Raw genomic sequence first — 21,261 nt, 5'->3', positions numbered from 1 at the left:
TCCCTCTGAGGGTTGTCACCTTTGGCAAGGAATCGAATTTGGGGAGAAACAAATCAAATATTTCATGACTGCATTTTGAATACTTTCACACATCTCCACCAAATAGGTCTTTGATTGACATAAACCTTCTTGGGATACAGTAGTCTACTTTTCATCTCAATAAATGTTATTCTATCAGTTCCCAAAGATTCTATATATATTTAACAACAATAGAGTAAAACATTTTGAAGAGTCCAGTGCACAGTCCATTATTTTTTTTCTTTGTGTCCCATTGATCTACAAACTATAGTACCACAATTACTGACTAAAATCTTCTTCCTATTATCTGAACCATGCAAGATGGGATTCAATATGATGGGCACATGATAAAAAGTCAGACACACTAGGACTAAGACGATAGTAGAATTCATTAAAATCGAACAGGCTTCCAGAAACACTGTCTCATATAAGTTTTTCAATTCATTTATTAATAATTTCACCTGATAAAATCAAATACTGTATAATGTCAAATTTAAAAGTGAAAACTATGCTTTGATTGGTATCCTTTTTTTTTTAACAATACAAGTAGGTTTGCAATGAAGCTAACCCTGATTTAAATACAGAAAAAAAGATGGGGTGTGCGCCGAGCACACACGCTCTAAGTGAAACTTCTTAGTGTTTTGTCAATGAAATTGTAATTTGATTTTGATGTTTTTGATTGAATTAAAGACTTTTGAGAGTATAATTTATTTTTCTGCAGAAATGTCCATAGTATAAGTTGGAGTATAAGTTGGAATATGTGATACAATTCACTTATAATAACTAAAGTAAGATACATATATTTTGGATTGTAAAGTATCTAAATGTCGTTGAAAGACTGCATCAATGGTCGAAACTGATCATGTAGTTGGAATGGTATTGAGAGTTAAAATTAAAGTTTCTTGCATGAATGTAATGGTACTGTGGCAGGTTTGCTTATAAAGTACTGGTACTGTGGCATGTTTGCTTATAAACGTACTGATACTGTGGGAGGTTTACTTATAAAAGTGCTGGTGCTGTGGCAGGTTTGGATATAAAAGTATTGGTGCTGTGCACGTTTGCTTATAAAAGTAAGGTTTGCTTGCCTGATCGCATTTTCATCTGCATGCACGACTGAGTGCTGTGAGAATTTTGAGAAAGTGGGGACGCGCGTGCACGCACCTGATTGTGATGCATTTTTGTCTCCCCTGAACGAGATTTAGTCCTATGAGAATTTAGGAAGGTGCCAGCAAAAAAGTTTCACTTCAAAAGAAGGAATTCTACATATATGTACAGTATATAAATACAGTAACTTAGATTTACAAATTAATTTAAATGACTAATTACAAATTACATATAAATGACACAAATTTATACTTGCCTTACAATATTTTAGTACATCAACCAACACGTCTAATATTTACATTAAAACAAGATGATGATTCCATTGTGCACTCTTCTATTTAAGTGTTCATGATGTTCAGTAGAGAGAGGCAACGTTTTGGGGTGAATTTGGATCCGCTGCGGATCAGACGATTTCTTTGGTCCAGCAATTTCAGCGGATCAGTCTCAAAAATGGCGTTTTGCCCATCGGCGGATTACACAATCTTCTTATGGATTTTAAGAATCCAATCTGTGGATTCAGTAATCCGCATGCAGATTATTGAATTCGCGGATTGAATTCTAAAAATTCGTTAGCGGATTGCAGATTCCGCAGATGGATTGTTAAAATCCACCAGCGGATTGTATCCAATGGCGGTATTGGATAAATCCACGTGAATTGAAACTGTAACAATCTGTAGGTGGACTTTACACCGCAGAACTGATTATGAATGGCAAATTAGGAAAAATCTGGGAAACGGATTTAGACTGGTTTATCCATCTCTAATGTTTAGTTATACTTGGAAAATAAATTGATATTTGCTATCTACCATTTGCCAAAGTTATACAACAGTACAAAATTGTGTTGTATACTGGTACTTCAATGCAAATATGTAAAGTTAAAATTCACTTGACCTGTCTATCCTTCTGGAACACTGAGAGTAGACACAATAAGTCCCTCTTTCTGTGCACCTATAACAGGCAATCATGCTACTTTTATTTTATTTTAATAACATGAGATTGAAGCAGGGTGCTTCCAGAATTGAACTGCAATAATTTCATCCTATGGGACCCCTTGCTTCAAGAGTTACAGGCCCCGCTATGGGGTGCCAGTATCGCCTGCAGGTGTACATATCCCGGTCACGGGACACGGGAGAATTAAACTTGTTGGAAATACAGGCACCCCATACCAAGGAAAGTAACTCAGGAAGCAGTGGGTCCCCAAGGCTTAAATGAATGCACTCCAGCTCTGGAGACCTCCTGCTTCAATCCTATGTAATTAAAATAAAAGTAACTAAATTACATTAGCAACTAGAGGTTTAAACCAAAGTACTTGGTTCGATGGGGATAGAAGGGGTGGGTGAAGGGGTGGGTGAATGGGGTAGTCTCCCCAGAGTGGGTGGTTAGGCCTACCGGGAGGGTTGTGACAGTGATTAACCCCTTTATTACGTTAGTGGTTACCACCACTACCAACCGATTACCACATCCACGCCCAACAACCCCCCACCCCCCTCCACCCCCAACACATACAGTACAATAATGGGCAAAGTCCTTATGATCCAGCCAGCCTATAGTAAATAAAAGTTTTACATACCCCTGCCAGGATGAAGGATGTCATTGTCTTTTGTTCCTCTACTTCTTCAGTAGGCACCGACAGTAAAATAAAAAAATTCAAATACTGGCTTGTATCCCCTTAATCACCGTAGCGGTTATTAATAACTATAGTAATTAAGGGGTTAATCCTCCTCCTGATACCCACCTGAGAGGCATAACCACCCTCCCAGGGCAACTATCCCCCATCCCCCACCCCATCTACTCCATCACCACACATACAAATGGCCAAAAGCACTGGTAGGATAAATAGGATAATAGCGCTTTTGCCCATTTGTTTTAAAAGAAATTATGAGGATCATTGCTTCTTGGGTCAAGAGTTATTGGTACCTCAGTTGGATGAGAAGGATGAAGCTTCATCCCGGCAAAGGTAAAAAGCACTTGTCTTTTCTTTTATTTAATTGTGTTTTTTTAGGATTCCCATTGATTGGCAATGTGTTTATGCCAATTTGAGTGTCTAGATGTTACGCCGTGCTCACCACAGACTAGACGAGACCCCCGTACTGAGATGGGAATGGGTAAACACCAGCCACAGATACAGGAGTCGCGTCCGGAATGTAGAGTGGTCTTGGCAGCCAGGTCGGGATAGTAGAGATCAGAGTTGTCGTATATTTGCCGAGGTCTGTGCAGGAGAGGTCCGGATCGTAGAAGGCGGTAAGCCAAGGTCAGGGTAGGAGAGTGACGGATGGTCGATGGAAGCCGAGATCAGTAGTCCAGAGAAGCGGTAGTCCAAAGGCAAGCCGGATCGGTACACGGGAAATCACAAGGCAGGGCAAGGAAAGGCAGGGATCTAGCAGACAGGAGAGGTAAGCACAGGGAACAAGAACTATGCTCAGCCAAAGTGTCAGTGGCACAGCTGAGCATATACATAATGTGCAGAAGGAACCAATCCCACAGGGGGGTTGGAGCGGAGATGCGGCCTCCGCAGGAGGAGCAATAGGCTAGGAGATGCTATGGCAGGTAAGACTGTTTAAAAGCTGATTTTTTTCCTTGACATGTCACTTGGGAGCATTGCGCGTGCGTCGCGCGCGACACGACCAGGGACCGACCCAACGCGCATGCGTGCCGTGCTGGTAGAGAGCTTTGCTCCAGCGGGGGAAGCCCGGCGCATGTGTGAGGAGGCGTGCGTGAGTGTGCGGGATTCCCAGGAAGCGGCAACGGGTGCCGGAGCAGAAGGTGAGAGGCTGCGCGTGCATCGGCGCGCGGAGGGCCGCGAGACTCCCGAGTCCCCACAGTACCCCCCTCTTCAAGAGAGACCTCTGGGCGATTCCAGCAGGGTTTAAGGGGGTATTTCTGGTGGAACCTCCTGATGAGCTCGGGTGCATGAACTTGGCGGTGAGGAATCCAAGAGTGCTCCTCTGGGCCATATCATCTCCAGTGGATAATATACTGGAGGGTTCTCCTTGAGATCCTAGAATCGATGATTGCCTGGACTTCATACTCCTGCTGCCCCTGCATCAGTTGAGGAGATGGTGGTGCGGGAGAGAGATCTGGAAAACGGGGGGCTGCGGTAGGCGGGTTTCAACAAGGAAATTTTGAAAACCGATGGTATCTTCATCGAGGAAGGGAGTTGTAGGCGGTATGCCACCGGGTTGATTCTCTCCAAGATTTGAAATGGGCCCCAAAACCTTGGTGCTAGTTTGAGAGTGGGAACCTTTAAATGTATGTTTTTTGAAGAAAGCCATACCTTATCTCCTGGCCGTAGCTCTGGAGTTTCTCGGTGGAGGCGGTCTGCTTGTAACTTCTGTCTAGAGGAAGCTTTTCTCAAATTCTCCTGAATTGTCTGCTGCTGGAACTCCTGAAGAGGAAGGGGTGATGGGTATCTGTGCAGGATGGAATTCATAGTTCACGAAGAAAGGAGAGACCTGTGTGGATTAATTCCGTAAGGAATTGTGGGCGAATTCCGCCTAGGGAAGATGGTCTGTCCAGTCGTCCTGGGTATCCGTGACGAAGCAGCGCAGGTACTGCTCCAACGACTGGTTGGTCCTCTCTGTTTGACCGTTTGTCTGGGGGTGGTACCCAGAAGAGAAATGCAAGGAAATGCCCAATTTTTTGGAAAAAGCTTGCCAAAAGTTTGAAACAAACTGGGGACTCGTGTCAGAAACGATGGTCAAGAGGACTCCGTGAAGGCGGAAGATCTCTCTGCAAAAAAATTCTGCTAGTGTGGGTGAGGTTGGGTGCCCTTTGAGAGGGACAAAGTGTGCCTGTTTTGAAAAGCGGTCGATGACCACGAGTATAGTGTTCATGCCCCTGGACATGGGTAGTTCCACAATGAAGTCCATTGACAAATGATTCCAGGGGCGGTCTGGGATGGGAAGGGGGTGTAAGAGTCCTGGGGGTTTGCTGCGAAGGACCTTGTTCCGAGCACATGTGGTGCATGCCTTGACAAACTCCCTCAAGTCTACTTGAATGTTGGGCCACCAGAATGTCCGTGAGATAAGATCAGCAGTTCTTCTAGAACCAGGATGGCCGGCACTCTTTGAAGAGTGACCCCACTCCAAAATCCTTCTGCGAAAGGGTGGTGCGGCAAAGAGACAACCGTCCGGAACCTCCAGACCCTCTGGGATGTTGGTCTGATCTCGAAGAATGTCGTCTAGTATGTCGAATGAGTTGGCGGATATGATGAGCTTAGAGGGGAGAATGTCTCTGATCTGGCTTCGATTCTGTCCTCGACTAGAAATTGCCGGGAAAGAGCATCAGCCTTAAGATTCTTGGAACCGGGTATGAAGGAGATGATATAGTTGAAACGTGAAAAGAAAAGAGACCAGCGGCCTGACGGGCACCTAGGCGTTGAGCACTCTCCAGATACATGAGGTTTTTATGATCCATCAAAATGGTGATTGGACTCTCCGTACCCTCTAATAGATGCCTCCATTCCTCCAAGGCAAGTTTGATAGCTAGTAGATCTCTGTTGCCTACGTCACAGTTCTGTTGTGCAGAAGAAATTTTTTTTAAAAGAAAGCACAAGGGTGCAACTTGGCTGAAGGAGACTTTCTTTGGGATAGGATGGCGCCGGCTCCGATGTCAGAAGCATCCACCTCTAGGGTGAAAGGGAGTTTAGGATTAGGGTGAATCAAGATCGGAGCAGAACTAAAGGCTTTCTTCAAGACGTCGAACGCCAGGATTGCTGCAGGGGGCCAAGACACGACGTCGGCTCCTTTTCTTGGTAAGGGCCATGATAGGGGCAACAATGGAAGAAAATTTGTGGATAAATCTTCTATAGTAATTGGCAAAGCCCAGAAATCTCTGAATGCCCTTGAGAGATTAGGAAGGGGCCACTCCATGACAGCTTTTAGTTTGGAGGGATCCATGGAACAACCAGAATCAGAGATAATGTATCCTAAGAAGGTAGTAGAGGTTTGGTGGAAGTGGCATTTCTCCAGTTTGGCATAGAGGTGGTTCTGTCGGAGGCATAGTAGTACCTGCTTGACCTGTTCAATATGTTCCGGAAGAGACTTGGAAAAAATCAAAATGTCGTCGAGGTAGACAATAAGGAAGTTGTTGAGAAGATCTCTGAATATTTCGTTTACAAAGTCCTGAAAGACCGCGGGGGCATTACACAGGCCAAATGGCATAACTAAATATTCATAATGGCCATCCCTTGTGTTGAAGGCAGTCTTCCACTCGTCGCCCTGATGTATCCTCACTAAATTATATGCTCCACGCAGGTCTAATTTGGTGAAAATGGTAGAACCTTGAAGACGGTCGAACAATTCAGATATTAGCGGTAGGGGGTATCGGTTCTTTATGGTAATCTTGTTTAGGCCCCGATAGTCAATACACGGACGAAGGGTGCCATATTTCTTTTTGACAAAAAAGAATCCTGCCCCTGCCGGCGAAGAGGATTTTCTGATTAAACCCTTCTGAAGATTCTCCTGGATGTAATCAGACATGGCCTTGGTCTCAGGGAGAGAGAGGGGATAGAAGCGTCCCCTGGGAAGGACAGAACCTGGCAAGAGGTCTATGGGACAGTCGAAGGGACAGTGGGGGGGAAGTGTCTCCGACTTGGCTTTATCGAAAACGTCCCTGAATTCTGAATAGTAGTTCGGTAAAGGGCACAGTACCTGTACGGGCATTTCCATGCTGCAGATTTTCTGAGGTGGTGTAACACAGGTCGTGGAGCATTTGGTATTCCATGAGAAAGGCCTTAGTTTATCCCATTGATAACGTGATAACGATTGTGACGTTGCAGCCAAGGAAGACCCAGGATGACCTCCGCGGATGGGGAAAAGATGACGTCCAGGGAAATCACTTCCCTGTGGGTCTGTTCGCACAAGAGAGAAAGGTCAACAGTTTGTAGGATGATAAAGGCCAGTTGTAGCGGACGTCCATCTATGGCCTCCAATCCCACCGGGGTTCTCTTACTTCTAAGTGGAATGTTGTTCCTAGTAGCAAAGTCTTGATCGACAAAGTTACCTCCCGAACCGGAGTCGATGAAGGCCGAAGTGGTAACCGCAAAACCCGGGCCCTGAAGGAATACCGGGATCAGGATTCTGTTGGGTAAAGATTCCTTGGAAATAGAGGAGTTAGAGAGTATACCCACGGAGACTCCTCTGGGACCCAGTGGGGTTCGGCCGGCTCCCGATTTGAGAGGACAGCGAAGAGCCAGATGACCAGGATTTCCGCAATAGAGGCAAATACCTGATGCGCGGCGGTGCTGCTTCTCCGAGATGGACAAATTGTTGCCTCCTAACTGCGTAGGTTCCGGAACATCGGCAGCAGGAACCTCCGAAAAAGAATGGAGGACAAAGGAAGATTTGCTGGGTACCTGACGATGATGAGAATGCTCAACTGCTCTTTCCTGCAGGTGCTGGTCCACCCGGATGCAGACGGCGATGAGCTCCTCCAGGTTGGCTGGACGCTCTTGCGCGGCAAGTTCATCCTTCAGTGGTTCCGAGAGACCCCACCAGAAGGCAGAAGAAAGGACCCCGTTGTTCCACCCTGTCTCAAAGGTGATTGTCCGGAACTCCACTGCATACCTGGCCATGGATCGATTCCCCTTAGAAATGAGAAAGAGGGAGGAAGCGGCAGTGGTTTTGTGAGCTGGGGTATCAAAGACACGTCTGAACTCTTTAGTGAATTGTCCAATGTCTTGTGTGAGGTCCCTTCTCTGTTCCCAGATGGGGGAGGCCCAGTCAAAGCATCGTCGATAAGTAATGAGAGCATATAGGCTACCCTGGACCTAGGCGTAAGGAATCTGGAGGGCGTCATCTCAAACTGGATAAGGCATTGGTTGAGGAACCCACGACATTCTATGGGATCTCCGGAATACCTTCCGTAGGGAGTCCATATGATGGTCAGACTGCACTAAGTACTTCTCCAGTTTGAGGACCAGCAAGGTCTACGCTTGTGGGGCTGAGCATACTGTTACGCCGTGCTCACCACAGACTAGACGAGACCCCAGTACTGAGATGGGAATGGGTAAACACCAGCCACAAACACAGGGGTCGCGTCCGGAAAGGTCCGGATCGTAGAAGGCGGTAAGCCAAGGTCAGGGTAGGAGAGTGACGGATGGTCGATGGAAGCCGAGATCAGTAGTCCAGAGAAGCGGTAGTCCAAAGGCAAGCTGGATCGGTACACGGGAAATCACAAGGCAGGGCAAGGCAAGGCAAGGCTGGTATCTAGCAGACAGGAGAGGTAAGCACAGGGAACAAGAACTATGCTCAGCCAAAGTGCCAGTGGCACAGCTGAGCATATATGTGCAGAAGGAACCAATCCCCCAGGGGGGCTGGAGCAGAGGTGCAGCCTCCGCAGGAGGAGCAATAGGCTAGGAGATGCTTTGGCAGGTGAGTGTTTAAAAGCTGATTTTTTTCCTTGACACATCGCTTGGGAGCGTTGCGCGTGACGCGACAAGGGACCGACCCAACGCGCATGCACGCCGTGCGGGTAGAGGGCGCCGCTCCAGCGGGGGAAGCCCTGCGCATGCGTGAGGAGGCGCGCGTGAGTGTGCGGGATTCCCGGGAAGCGGCAACGGGAGCCGGAGCAGAAGGTGAGAGGCTGCGCGTGCATCGGCATCTTGCGGGAGTGCGCGGAGGGCCGCGAGACTCCCGAGTCCTCACACTAGATAACACATTGATAAATAAATGCATTTTTGGGCTCATGTTTATTTTTATTTAATTGTACAGTCTTTTATTTTTTGGATTTTTTTTTTAGGTTACCATTCATTGCCATTGTGGCAGTCCTTGCCCCGATTCTGGGCGTAATTTATCACAGTGACAATCAATGGGTTTATTGGCTAATGTTTGTTTCTATTTATTGTAATGTACAGTATTTTAGTTTGTGGATATTTTTTTTAGGTTAAAAAATTCATTGACTTTGTGGTCTCTTTTCACCCTTTGTCACTGCTGTAAGCTATGATGACAATCAATGGGTTTATTGGCTAATGGTTGGTTTTATTTAAATGCAATGTACACTATTTAATTTTTTGGATGTTTTTATTTTAGGTTGCCCATTCATTGTCATTGTGTAAATGCTTGCCCCCATTGTAGGTATAGCTTACAACAATGACAATCAATTGGTGGAGGGAGTAGGGAGTATGGGTACTTGCCAAGGGGAGGGTGGTTAAGCCTCCCGGGTGGGTAGCGGGAGGCGGTTAACCCTTTAATTACCATAGCGGTTAATAACCACTATGGTGATTAAGGGGTTACAGGCCGGTATATTTAAAAAAAAAAATATTTTACAGTTAGTAAAATGGAGGAGAAAGATGAGGAGGACCAGATTGATGATGATGGTCTTCATCCTGGCAAAGGTAAAAACAACTTGTATTTACTATATGCTGGCTGGTTAAGGTTTTATAGATAATAGGGATTTTGACCATTACTGTATGTTGAGGGGGGTTGTTTGGGGTGTAGGGGAGGGTAGTAGTAGATTGCTAATGTGGTTATCTGTTCCCCTGTTAAGGGCATAGGTAACCACAGTGGCAATCAATGAGTTTGTTGCCTACTGTGAGTTTATTTTAATGTACTGTACAGTATTATAATGTCAATGTAATTGTATTGTGTATTTGTAATTTTTTTTCTTGCACAAATGGGTAAAAGCACTATTAGCTATTTGAGTACTAGTGCTTTAGCCCATTTTTATATGAGGTGATGGGGTAGAAGGGTTAGGGGATGGGGGGTAAATGCCCCAGGCGGGTGGTTAAGCCTCCCGGATGGGTAGTGGAAAAGTTAAACCCTTAATTACCATAGCAGTTAAAACTGCACTTTGCACTTTGCTGTGAACACTCCACATTTGTTCCGCGGTTCAGCAGCACACGTTCTGGGGTAGGCTGGAGAGAAATCTGGCTACATCTATACAGTGTGTGTGTGTGTGTGTATATATATATAGCAAATAAAAAGATCACTTGTATAAACAAAACTAGCACATTCACATGCCTTAGGCAGGTCTGCAATCCTGCCTTTCGCCATTATCACCCAGCATACAATGTTTCCAATGTAGCAAGGGATTCTGGGAAATGACATGCAAATGAGCACACCGTGTCACCTTTTGCCTGAAAAACCATTGTTACATGGAGCCCATATAAGCGAATGCTCGCTGTTAACACAGCTTTAAGCACAGCATGGGAATCAGATGCAAAGCCAGAGAAACCACTCACAGACATGTTTCAACCTTAATGGGTATCATCAGTGTGAAGTTGGTTGTACTGCTGGCTTTGCAATTTTCAAGACTGTAGGGTTTACATCTGATTCCCATGCAGAATATATACACACATACACCAGTGAGAGCTTGAAACATCCGTTGATGAAATTCTGCTCGGATCCGGTGCACCAGGTCCTCAGACTAACAGCTCACAACACTTGGATCCGTGGAGACCATACAACTGCACAGCTCAACAGCCGATCCACTGGTTGACGTCTCCACGCGAAGGTGCAAAGACACTCCTGTGTGATGACGTAATGGTAAAATAATGATGAAAGCTCAACGCGTTTCAATTGTACAATGTGCTTTATCAGGGGGACTATATATAAACTATAGAGGTGTTTTATATATATATATATATATATATATATATATATGTTTAATTTATTGCTTATATATTATATGTATCTACTCTATACAAAACGTGATGTAACAAAATATTATTTTGTTACTGTTGTTTTTAATAGCGTTTATAATTGTTTATTCTTGTATAGCGCTGCTAGTTTTACATAGGACTTTACAGAGAAATGTTTGCAGATACAGCCCCTTCCCGTGGAGCTTACAATCTATGTTTTTGGTGCCTGAGGCACAGGGCGATAAAGAGGCTGACACTGGGAATTAAACCATGTTCCCCTGCTTCAAACTCAGTGCCAGTCAGTGCCTTTACTTACTGAGCTGCTCCTTCTCCTTGAATTGAAGGATCCGGTTCAGGTTTTTGGACTGATTCTGCTTAATTATCAGGTGTTTATAATTATATTTGGCCCTATGATTACATGCGTAGAAGGTAAATAGTATTTAAACAACCATGTATGCACTTGCTATCTACTCTTTGACAAAGCACTGGTGTAGCGTGAAACATGTTAGAGGGATCTCTTGCAGTCCTCCGTTTTTACATGTATTAAATAAAATCTTTTAATAATACTTTCGCTCTCCAGTCCATCGTTTCTTAGTCAGCTGTGCACCACTTTCTTTTCTCGTTTACTATGCTTATAAGGTATGTATTAACATTATAGCAATGTGTCTTAATTGCTGTAATCAACATGCATTATATCTTTTTAATTTGGCCGGAAGAAACTGAAGTCAAGCAGTTCTGTCATTGTGGTGTTAATAGGCAGGCATGTTAGAAAAAATGTATATTGATTGGAAGAACTGAAACGTGCATGATGGGGCTGGTAATTAGATGAAGTGGACAGTGTGACCTGTTTAAGATAAATAATGTTGGAGATGTATTTTCATTAGTTTTATTTACTGAGTTCTTATAATGATTTTTTATTATACAGTACGTCATAATAAATATGCTTTCTGTCCAAAAATACATTTCAAGACCTTTTTATAAGGGATTAGGTTTTTTTTAACACATGAATTTAATGACACAATTTTATATATCTGTTGTGTTTCTGCCATAAATATGTTCCACTATATATATTTCAGTATAACACATGTAATGAAAAGGTTCAATTCAACACTCAGTCCATTCATATGGGTACCACTTAAGACCTTCCCTTTTATCTTTTAGGCTGTTTGTAGAAATAACACAATGCTCCTTATGGTTTAGCAGTGAGTAAGGGCAGCTTTCAGAAGGCGCTAAATATCATTGCATAATTAGCGTTGTTTGACATGAACGGATGTCTCTTGGTCTGTAAAGTAAGGAAAAAGGCTGAACAACTTAGCGTTAAGCAGTTTTTGGGATATGCGATACGGATATGGATACGTTAAAATTAGATAATATAACCTTTACAAATTATAGACCCTCTGAGGATCTACCCCTAAGATACCTAGCCAAGAAATAGAGCAACCTCTGGGGGCTATGTACATTATGAAGTACAGTTCAAAGCAATTTTGTTGTAATAGTGATGAACAGAACAGTTAAAAATGCATACATCTTGAAGCTCCAATACGTAAAACTAATATTGACATGTTGTGCTGCATGTGGTTCATTGTTTTTTTTCCACTAAGAATAATATGACGCTTGGGGTGGAGTTAGAGGCTGAGTTTAAAGATTGTCTGTGTCGCACCTTTGCAACAAACAAATGCAAGCATGAGCTACTTTTATGAATCACCAATGTTTTACTTGGTGTAAAAAACAAATGCAAGTAGATGCAAACAATTATTAATGCTTTGATATGTGTGAACATGACACACACCACGGAATAAGAAAAAATGAATAATGTCATACCAATATATGTCGCTAATGATTGCAGGTGAGAAATCATTTTTTTTTTGGAAATAAGGAAATCTTTCAATTTTTTTTTTTAAAGAATTATTTATAAAGAGCTCTTGAGCATTGCAATTCTCTGTTGATTACAAGCAGATGACCATCATCAGGATTTATTAGAATTCCTAATAGCACAAGAGGTTATGAGCATTTTTTACATCTAAGAGATTAACCACTTAACTACCATAAAGAATATGCATTGCTGGCTCCTGTAGTGTCTATGGGGTTAACAAAGTTTTTTGTTCTAAACATAGGCACTGAATGGGTTACACTTATGTTTTCTCTCATAAGGGTCTTTACAATGTGTAAGGGTTTTGAATGTGTTTGTGTATTGTTTAACATTAGATTGTAATATCACAGTTCTTTAGCCACATGCAGTTTGAGAACTCTGGAAATCTGGTACTTTGTTTAAATATATACATTCTTAAGAACAAGCCTTTCAACACAAATGACTCACACTTACAGTAGTAGTGCATGCATGTACATTTATTTATTATTTCTAGTGAGTTTATGATACAAGTGCAAACTTGAGCAAAACACAGGATGTTTGTGAGAATATTTGCAACTATTCACTATACAGTAGTACTAATCACCCTTAAAGGTATTCGTGTTGTAAAACATGCTTTAATTGTACTTTAGATTCAGAGTAATCACACTATAAAATCCACTAAAACCATGCAGATACAGAAATGTATACCTGTACATTGCAAAACAGAATTTATATGTATTCAGCAATACAATTATAGTAATAAAAAAAAATTTAAACCACTCTTCTGAGATCTAGCATAACCTTTTGTTCTTGGTTTTGAAAAATCATTGTTTTGCATCTGTGGTACCTCATTAAACAAGATATTCTATCATCCATCTGAAAATAAACTTAAGACTCTTATTTCGTTTTATGAAATGGTCCACATTTTTATTACAATAATTGAAAGAATTGTCATTCTAGTCTATTCTTCTATTTTATTAATCAAAGTATTTCTCTGTAATCAGTCATTTAACTCTTGGGAAACAAATGTAAAATGTTATCATTAACATTAAGAATGTCAAGGGAAATTCATTATTTAAATAGTAACTACCGCTATATTTAATGGGTACAGTAAAGATGGTTAATCCTGTCCAGTCAGCAATTTCTTTATATTTTAAAAATCTTTTTAATCTAATATGAAAAATAAAGGTAAAGTGCATTCAGATTGCAATGTTATGATACCTTCCTTTTACTACAGACACTTGCTTAAAGATATCAATGCATTATAACTTCTCTCTCTAAAAAAAAGAAACAACAATTCTTCCATTTTCATAATTAATTCTGTCAGTTCTTACAACTGTAACAGTATCACTTAACTAGGGTTTGATAAAATCAATTTACCTGTGTCAGACAGCTTTGAAGAAGTGAACTGCAATGCTAGCAGCAGCAGCAGCAGCAGCAGCAGATTTTCTTGTTGTATCTACTAGTTTCAATGTTCTTCTAGCAGCCTAAAGAGCAGGGCATATCCCTCTGCAAAGCTACAGGACATATGAACTCCACAATAAGCTATATCTCAGGCTTTAGCCCAGTGCATTGTTTGTGCCCTGTCACAACTAATCTTTCTGCCTGCATATCTTTGTATTCCTGACTTTCCTCCTTCCAAAGCTTCTCCTTATTCATTCAATAACCTCCTTGTAACTCTGCCTCTGGTTCGCAGTCCCTCCCTTTCATTTACTCTCTCTGGCTCCCAGTCCCTACCTCACACACACCACTCTGGTCTAATACACGCTCTCAGATGCCTGAATGGATCAACAGCTCACATGATGACATCTGTCTGCCAAGTGCTGAAAAAAAGCCCAGGCATACAGTAGCTCTGAAGGATGGAGAAAGCCTAAGAGCAGAATCTCCTGTCAATATATTTCTGAATCTATATCAATCGTGGTAACACATACACTTTACTTAAAAAATAAACACATGAAGATACAGACAAATGTAATGTAAATATGCTCACTTGCTCAGCATGCAGTAAGAGAAATTAGTGCATGCATTTGTTATGCGTTGTACTCTGCTGACACCTAAAACCATATAAATGAAGTAGGGAACAAATTGCCCATATTTAAATTCTGTTGAATGTGTTAACTGTATGATCAAATGTATTTTAATAATTGAGTGCAAAAACGAAAAACAGCTCAGATATTTTAGGTGAAGGACAGAAAACCTAAGTGGAAAAATATGTCCTAGATTTCACTACAGGTCAAAATCAGCAGTGATTGAATAAATACAAAATATGTTGTATACTCCATGTTCCACAATGAAATCCTCCATGTACAGATGTAAAATATTCAACCATGCCTCTGAACAATAAAACATAATATGAAGACCCTGGGATTGAGTATATTGTTACCTGTTGCTATGGCAGCCTTGTGGTCTTACATAAAAAATTGTGTTGCCCTTTTATTACACATTGCAGCTAACTCAATCAGAATCATTATTTTCTATACTGTAGAATGTCATTCTCTCAAATATCTAAACTGGGGAGAACTGATAAATAGGAAATGATTTATAAAATGTTGACACAACACTGCATTGTATTAAAAAAATGGAATCCATCCATTCTCATATTGGTACCAAATCAGACATTTTGCCATTGTAGTGCCCCGGTTTACCAACTTTGTCCAATAGTCAATATTGTACCCGCCTCCCAGTGAAATTTAATACTTCTAAGTATATTAAAAATAACAAGGCAGGGATTGGCTGCCGCTCTCCATAAATTGGAATAAAATTTATTACTGGTAGAGAATAATAGGGTGCATATGGGATATATAGTCAAGTTAAGAGGGGTGGTGGGTATACTAAACAACAGTCTCCCATAAATTGAATCACTCTCATAGCAACACTGCACTACCCCGGTGCTCTCTCTGTGTTTCCAGAAACCACATAGTGGAATTTTAGACATTAAGTCTTTTGTATATATGTTTAATAAATGTGATTTTATAATTGTACATGTATGGCTATGGAGCTATCTCCAAGGATTGAATTTTTTCCTAGCCTAACTAACTGGTCTAGCGAGTGCAAATAGGAATCTTTTAGGCCACCTCTGTGACCCACCACCCCTCTTAACTATATTAAAAATAAGCAATGCTCAAAAAAGTAAAAAATGTACCTGTATTAATTGCCATACAATATATAATTGACATTGCTTAATTGAATTTGCCCCATATATGTTTCTGATAATTTATTTAACAGTTTTATAGTCGATAAGTTGAATGTGTCCTGTATCTTATTCTTTAGACAGTAGACAGTAGAATACAGACTTATATTTAATTGAGCATGCTCAGTGATTAATAGATAAATAGATTCTTTTAAGTTAGGACTCTGAGGATTCAGGGCAGGTTACATTTTATTTGCTTTATTGTATACCAGGGGCATGGAAACTTGAGAACTATTATACATATACTACATCGTTTATTGATGTAGCCGAGCCCCCTTACCTCCGACACGGGGGATGCTACTGCTGAGCTGTGGGCATGGACCAGGCAGGAGGCAGAGACTCTGTGGCCGGTAGTGAGAGCAGCTTTGCTGCACACCTGGCAAGCGGGGGCCACCATCTTGCAATTAGCTGCGCATGCACAATGGATGCTTTGCGCATGCGCAGTGCACTATTAGTTTTGGCGGCCATTAAAGGGCTCCGCACAGGACTACGTGTCCAAGCAGCCCCAGGGGCTGATTACCACATGGTGCAGCACTGCCAATAGGGCTGCAGGGATGAGGCAGGGATGAGGCTGACTGCCGCGTGCTCAGTCGGGAGCAGGACGACAAGAGTAGGTAGTGTCCAGGGAGCAATGCTCTCCCTAGACTAGGACTAGAGTTGCACCACAGGGCCCAGTTGGGCCCTGAGTACCTTGCATCTTGTGGTACTATAGGTAAAGCCCACAGATAGGGACACACTCCCCTTAGCTTACCAGAGCTAGTGTTAGTGCACCGGTGATGGACGCCACCCAGTTTGCGCGGCCAGCGGTCTGGGATCAGACCACAGGCAAATTCTCAGAGACATTTACAGGGACACACTCCAATGGGAGATCCCTCCAGAAGTGGACGAAGAGGATCCGGTAGACGCGTCTTGAGATCACAATCTTCAGGTTGCCTGGTCTGGAACGGAGACCAGGAAAGGTACCCAACGTGCATCAACGGCCACACACACAAGGGGGTAGCGCTACTCCTTACATTTTGGTGGGCCTGCTCTTTTGGTGGGCCTGCTCGGGTTACAGGTGCCCAGGGCACCCTCAGTACTTTGGGGGACTCACTATTCTGGTGTTGGATTATTGTATTGTGGGGACGTTCTGTGGTGGGTGTTATTATATTATTGTGTCAATAAACAAATTGTTATATACCTGTGTGTGCGTATTTCTAAATAATATATTGGTTCCTGCGAGGGGTTATCCTGCAGCGCGAGGATCCCACCCAGGTGGAGGTGCTGTCACCAGATAGAACGCGACCACCCCAGGCTCCCAGTGGCGAAGGAACAGGCCTCCTGTACGCCAGACAGGTATCCAGCACACGTAGTTCCCTTAGACATGGGAAAAGGGGGCTACATTTATATACAATGAAAAGAGAAGATTAGGAAAGACAGAATATGAACACATAAGGATAATGCAACATATACAGTTAGGTCCGGAAATAAATGGACACTGATACAAGTTTTGTTATTTGGGCTATGTACCAAAATAAATTCAATATACAGTTAAATAATGAATATGGGCTTAAAGTGCAGTCTATCAGCTTTAATTTGAGGGTATTCACATCCAAACTGGAGGAAGGGTTTAGGAAATACATCTCTTTAATATGTAGCTCCCTCTTTTTCAAGGGATCAAAAGTAATTGGACAATTAACTCAAAAGCTGTTTTATGGAAAGGTGTGGACTATTCCTTCGTTATTTCATCATCAATTAAGCAGGTAAAAGGTCTGGAGTTGATTCCAGGTGTGGCATTCACATTTGGAAGCTGTTGCTGTGAACCCACAACATGCGGTCAAAGGAGCTCTCAATGCAAGTGAAACAGGGCATCCTTAGGCTGCAATAAAAAAGACAATCCATCAGAGAGATACCTGGAACATTAGGAGTGGCCAAATCAACAGTTTGGTACATTCTGAGAAAAAAAGAACGCACTGGTGAGCTCTGCAACACAAAAAGGCCTGGACGTCCACGGAAGACAACAGTTGTGGATGATCGTAGGATCCTTTCCATGGTAAAGAAAACCCATTTCACAACATCCAGCCAAGAGAAGAACACTTTCCTGGAGGTAGGCATATCATTCTCCAAATCTACCTTAAAGAGAAGACTTCACGAGAGAAAATACAGAGGGTTCACCACAAGGTGCAAACCATTCATAAGCCTCAAGAATAGAAATGCCAGATTAAATTTTGCCAAAAAAATATCTAAAAAAGCCAGCCCAGTTCTGGAACAGCATTCCTTGGACAGATGAAACTAAGATCAACCTGCACCAGAATGATGGAAAGAAAAAAGTATGGAGAAGGCTTGGAACAGCTCATGATCCGAAGCATACCACATCATCTGAAAAACCCGGTGGAGGCAGTGTGATGGCATGGGCATGCAGGGCTTACAATGGCACTTGGTCACTAGTGTTTACTGTGTATGTGACAGAAGACAGAAGCAGCCAGATGAATTCTGAAGTGTATAGGGATATATTGTCTGCTCAAATTCAGCCAAATTCAGCGAAGTTGATTGGACGACGCTTCACTTTACAGATGGACAATGACCCAAAACATACTGCGAAAGCAACCCGGGAGTTTTTTAAGGCAAAGAAGTGGAATATTCTGCAATGGCCGAGTCAATCACCTGATCTCAACCCGATCGAGCATGCATTTTACTTGCTGAAGACAAAACTTAAGGCAGAAAGACCCACGAACAAAAAACAACTGAAGACAGCTGCAGTAAAGGCCTAGCAAAGCATCACAAAGGAGGAAACCCAGCGTTTGGTGATGTCCATGTGTTCCATACTTCAAGCAGTCATTGCCTGCAAAGGATTCTCGACAAAGTATTAAAAATGAACATTTTATTTATGATTGTGTTAATTTGTCCAATTACATTTGAGCCCCTGAAATAAGGGGACTGTGCATGAAAATGGTTGCAATTCCTAAACAGTTCATACGATATTTTTGTTCAAACCTTTGAATTAAAGCTGAAAGTCTGCACTTCTATTGCATCTCGGTTGTTTCATTTCAAATCCATTGTGGTGGCGTACAGAGCCAAAATTATGAAAATTGTGTCAGTGTCCAATTATTTCCGGACCTAACCATATATATATATATAGTTAGGTCCGGAAATAATTGGACACTGACACAATTTTCGTAATTTTGGCTCTGTACGCCACCACAATGGATTTGAAATGAAACAACCGAGATGCATATATATATATATATATATATATATATATATATATATATATATATACAGTATATATTTATATATATATATATATATATATGAAAGAAAAAAGAAAAGAAAACAGGCGCACACCTAGTGCATTAAAGTTTACCAATAATTTTATGGAACATTTAAAACCAGACAAATGCCCACTCACAAGTAAAGCGTTATTTGAAAGCAGTTATGAGATTGGCCCTCATAAGCCAGTGGTGCCGTTCGAGCCTGTAATGGTGTCCTCTCGTGCGCGGTCTCCTTCTACCGGAAGTGACGCTCACCTGGTCTGGTGTCCCGCACAAAACGGAAGTCCCTCCAGGAAACCGAGGCCTCTCCTGACTGCTTCTAGCTGCTGCACCACCAATCAAGCCAAACGATGTGTCCACTGAACTGCTTCGCCGAGCCTCCCACAAGCTGCGTTCCTCTCAGTCTGCTCTCAGTGGGACAAATGTCTGCTCTGCTCTAGCCACGCCCTACGCGTTTCGTCATCGATGATGACTTCTTCAGGGATACTCATTGGTTGTATCCCCACAGTATTTATAGTAAGGTTCATTTGCAAACATAATTAAAAACAATTAATCAATTACAACATTAATAAAACACTTTAAACTAGTCCATTGGTACAATTACTAATACTACACTGATCACAAAGGACAAGTTCTAAGGACCACACTGTACTATAGGAGAATTGCATAGCTCATAAGATGTTGACAAATATATATGGGTAGAAAAAATGAATATTGTACTGAAACTACCTATTTGTGCAGTAGAGATAATTGATAATTGTATTAAATCAACAAGTAGTGCCATATAAATGTGTGGCTACTAATTGAATTAGCAAGTACTTACTGCTGCGGCAGAGTTTATTCGAGCATTTGCCCGTTCTCTGCCGCAGCAGTACCCTGGCGCGCACCCGAGAGTGACGGGAGCGCGCCGAAGCAGCGGAAGAGCGCCCTCCGATCGGGGAGCTCTCCCTACCGCTGCCGGGTCCGCCGGGTCCCCCGGAACCCCCTGCCGCTGTCCTGCGATCGCGGGACACCAGGGCTCCCTCGGGGAGCCCCTGGACGCGCGTGCAGGGGGCGCACGCTCCCGATGACGCGTGACCGAGCGTCTATGACGCGCGGCACGCCGAGGGGCGGCCACTAGCAAGCCGGGAGATTTCCCGGCTTGCGGTACCGACCACACTCGGATAAAGTGTGTCGGTACTGTACTAGTTGGATAGAGTTAACCATACTTCATGACCATAGATGACAATTAGTTGTGATTCTATTCACAAAACATGATTGGCAATTTGGAACAAGATTTAATTGAGAGATCCCAAGAATTGGAGAATACTATCAAAACTGAATACCATCAATTAACCCCTTTATAATATGTTAAGCAAACAATGTGCTACATAAATTAAACAAATCAGGTCTTAGGGCATGGTATAATACCTGTTGAATGATCCATCTGTGATTGATTGCAATTGGAGTCAGAGGTGGAGCAAAGAAGATGGTTTCAGCAAGAACAGAAGAATGCTCAGAAAGGCTAGCAATGAAGTGATGAAGTGACTATGTATAAATTGGTGTATGATATATGTGATATTAAATGATAATGTGTTTGTGATGTATTAATAGAGTGAAATGGAAAAAAAACATTGAAAAAATAAATAGATAATAATGTAAAGAAAAGATATTAAAGTGATTGGATAATGTGTATGTGTAGGTGATTGTCCAAATATTTGAATTAAATGTGAAGTTAATGATATGAATGAATGTATAACCTCTATTGGTGATGACGTGTGAAATATATAAAAAAGTAAAAAATTAAGAAAAATATTAAAGTATTAAAGTGAAAAATAATAATTATGTTGAGACCTGTTCTGGGTCAAACAGACACATCCGCAGTACAATGCATTATTGGGAATGTATATAGCCATAATGGAATGCAATGCAATAAATGCCTCCAAAAAATTCCTCAAAAAATTCTGTGAAGGATGAATATTTTAGAGAGTTGACATGTCACCATAGTTCTGAGGGAGTGCCGAAGCACTCAAACCAGACCTCCGAAGGATCACCCACCTGGATTGATCACACTATGGTGCTAATGTCTATGTGATCATTACACTGGCGACACACTTTATTCGAGCACGGCTAGTCCCGCGAATTCGGGTATACTCGGGTGTATTCAGGTTTCTGATATTTTTCAGCCAGAGTGCATTGCGTTATTTTCCGGCAGGAATTTAAGCTTTTTATTCCGGCTGGTTACAATACTGCAATGCCGTCAAAATACACATGGTGGCGCTTGCGAGCT

At 42.2% G+C, this 21,261-nt stretch overlaps 1 protein-coding gene across 1 annotated transcript in view; it reads right to left on the bottom strand.

The window, feature by feature from the left end:
- OPRK1 (opioid receptor kappa 1) overlaps positions 1-14,278 on the bottom strand; it is a 108,199-nt gene extending 93,921 nt beyond the window's left edge. The window contains exon 1 of the mRNA XM_075584385.1: positions 13,932-14,278. The gene's annotated coding sequence lies outside the window, so the exon portion shown is untranslated. The remainder of the gene's footprint in view (positions 1-13,931) is intronic.
- Positions 14,279-21,261: the final 6,983 nt, after the last annotated feature.

This window comes from Ascaphus truei, chromosome 2, assembly GCF_040206685.1.
Source record: "Ascaphus truei isolate aAscTru1 chromosome 2, aAscTru1.hap1, whole genome shotgun sequence".
Taxonomy (NCBI): domain Eukaryota; kingdom Metazoa; phylum Chordata; class Amphibia; order Anura; family Ascaphidae; genus Ascaphus; species Ascaphus truei.
Note: the sequence above shows the minus strand (reverse complement) of the source record. Positions and strands in the feature narration are given on the sequence as shown.